Consider the following 3,081-nt stretch of genomic DNA (forward strand, 5'->3'; position numbering starts at 1 on the left):
TATACATGTAATAAGAATTGCAATGCATTCCTGTTATATATAAATGAGAAATAATTAAAATAAATAAAAAAACAAGCACAAAACAATGTCACATTTCTTCAACTTTTTAAAACAAGTTGCTTGGGGCTGGGGATGTGGCTCAAGCGGTAGCGCGCTCCCCTGGCATGCGTGCGGCCTGGGTTCGATCCTCAGCACCACATACAAACAAAGATGTTGTGTCCGCCGAGAAGTAAAAAAAAAAAAATATTAAAAATTCTCTCTCTCTCTCTCTCTCTCTCTCTCTCTCTCTCTCTCTCTCTCTCCTCTCTCCCTCTCTCTTTAAAAAATAAATAAATAAATAAATAAAACAAGTTGCTTGCTGCAATTAAAAATACAGGGCTGACAAAGAAATATGAGATAAAAATTTATGTTAAACTGTCCATAATTAATGCTTTTCTGATGGGCAGGACTTACACTAATGTATCAAAAATACATTTTGAAGAATAATGGAAAAAATATCCTTGTTTATTTCTTCAATTTCTTACCCCTTAAATGTCCACATTAATAAATCTTACAGTCCATGTGAAACATCTTAACATGTGAGTTGTGCAATGTTCACCATGGCTAAGAAAGACCAAGAGCCCAAGCCCTGGGAAGTTGAGAAATGCTACACTGTCTTCTCTTTCTCTGCTTTATTGACCTGGACACAAGTACATATGCCTGGGAAAAAAAGACAGAACCTTGCAGTATTCCCACAGTGATAACAATTAGCTTCCCCTGCACATAAAAGTACCCATGCTGTCTAAGCCCAGCCACACAGAAAAGGGAAGGCAGCTTCTGGAATGCCAGAAGAGGTCCAAGCTCTGTCTCAGGTCATGGCACAGGTGGTCATCTTCACTGTCATGTGGCCTAGGGGTCAACAGTCGACACTCTCACACAGAAGGTAGTCTGGTAGCTTCCATCTCTACAGCATGGTTTGTTTCGGTATTTAAAATGCATTTCAGTGAGCCATTTGCTCTACTGCACATCACCATCAGATGACATCCAGGGCATCAGTAGATAATAATCCTGACTGTGAGCAAAAGGCTTGTCCTTGCACAAACTCCAGACAATTCATCAGCTGAGAGAAGTCTGTCTGTGGCACACTGCTGGGAGGAGGGCCCAGGGGATTGGCCATTTTTCTGGTTCTATCTTTCTCCTCATTTTCTCACCTGCAACTTCTACTTCTGTGTCCTTCAGGGCCTCTAAAATGAGGTTAAAGTTTGTGCTGAGAGCCTGAACGCAGTGAAATCCAACAATCAGGGATATAGGCAAGAAACCTTGCTCATCCATCTTTCTCTGAAAAAAAAAAAAAGTCATGTTCCAAGTTTTCTATACTGAAGTAATATTCAATTCAATGCTTAATATACTCTGTAAGCAATGCTTCTTCCACAGGATACACCTGTACACCCTTTCTGTCGTCATAGTAATACATCATACTGGCGTTAATTTCTGTTTGAAATGGCTGATCTGTCCTTTCACCATGTTCTTGGTAACCATATGAATAATCAAAGTTCACTGGAGGGTTTCCTCTGCCTTATCCTGTTCCCTGTCCTGGTCCTCTTCCTTGATTTCTGAAGGAACCTCATATATTACCCCCTCACTCCTCACACTGGACACTTCATCCTGATCATCCCTTTTTTGTCTGTCTCCCCTCCGACTTCGCGTGTCATTTCTCCTGTTATGGGAAGAATTGTTTGCTTCAGGTTGACACCAAGAGCTGTGGAGGATCCAGGTCTCTCCTGACTCTCTGGTCTTACATCTTCTGAGTGCAGTGGTACTCACTTGTGTTTATGAGCTCTTTCCCTGACTGCTTGACTGGGCATCATCCTCACTGACATTTTCAATAGGACTTTCTAATTTTGTTTCCTGTTACTCCTCATTTCAACCTTCTCTCCTTTTTTGCTTTTCTAATTTCTTCCTTCTTATTTCCTTGGATGATGACACTCTGAGACGGCAAAATGGTTTTTCCAGTGCTTACTAACTCTCCGGGTTTTGGCCAGTTTGCCATATCACGGAAATCACTGGCCTTATTGGATTTCCTTGTCTAGAGTTTTCCTGTGTTTATTCTGAGCTCTGCCTGCAGGGTCTCCAGCCCGGGCTGCAGCGCCCATAACTGCGAGGGACATGCGCTCAGGAGGCTTTTTGTTCCAGGGGTTCTCCTTGGGCAGTGGCAGCTTCTCCTCAGGGCCCAGACCCAGCGGATCCTGGGCGTCTTTGGCTGGCGGCTCTCTGACAAAGGGGCCCTGGGGCTCCCGCACCTTGTGCACCCGGTGGATCACCTGCACGCACAGGAACGCCCTCACCCACAGGAGGGCACGGCTGCCTGGGGCACATTGTGGCCCAGCAATGGCAGCTTAGGACTCTCCCCATACCCCTTCTCCTGGCCGCCCTCTCAGCCTCCCCGCCCTCCTGCTCCAGAAAAGAAAAAATTTCCTTGGGAATCCCTTCAGCTAAAGTTCATCACAAATTCTGCTTTGTATAAAAAAGAACAAAACTCAAGACAAGTTTTGATCACCATATATAAGAATTACCTTTCCTCACATTCCCAATTATATATGTTTCACTTCTCCCTTAACATACAGCAGGAGTGGACCTAACACTCATATTTATGCCAATATTCTGTTTATGGAATATATTTATCAACTAAGCCACTAGAGATTTCTAAGTTCTCACCAGATCAGTTTTGGAATTCATGTCTACCAATAGTCTACATATATTTTTTAATCATGATTCTCCAAATTCTTCCAGCCTTCAACTTTTATCCAATTCTAAAGTCACATTAATATGGCCCTTCAGTATCCCTGTATTTGTTTTATGGCTGATAACATTGGATGACATTGGCTCTTCCCCACGTATTTTCTTCTGTCTGTCCCAAATTTTCCTCTTCCAATCTCTTATAATAACAAGTCATTTGCTATGGCACTCAGATAATACTGGGTCATCTCTTTATCTCAAGACCTTTCACACTGTTAAACATGCAAAGATCATGTTTTCCTTAACAGTGTAATCTGTATGAGTTTCAGAATTTGGACATGGAGACATCACATTGAAAGCCACCAT

General features: G+C 42.6%; 1 pseudogene across 1 annotated transcript; it reads right to left on the reverse strand.

The window, feature by feature from the left end:
* Positions 1–1,012: 1,012 nt before the first annotated feature.
* LOC308632477 (la-related protein 1B-like) lies at positions 1,013–2,071 on the reverse strand (annotated as a pseudogene). The gene has a single exon. The product of its transcript is annotated as a la-related protein 1B-like (transcript).
* Between the last annotated feature and the right edge of the window lie 1,010 nt (positions 2,072–3,081).

Source organism: Spermophilus citellus (assembly GCF_964194105.1).
Source record: "Spermophilus citellus genome assembly, chromosome: 13".
NCBI classification, from domain to species: Eukaryota; Metazoa; Chordata; class Mammalia; order Rodentia; family Sciuridae; genus Spermophilus; species Spermophilus citellus.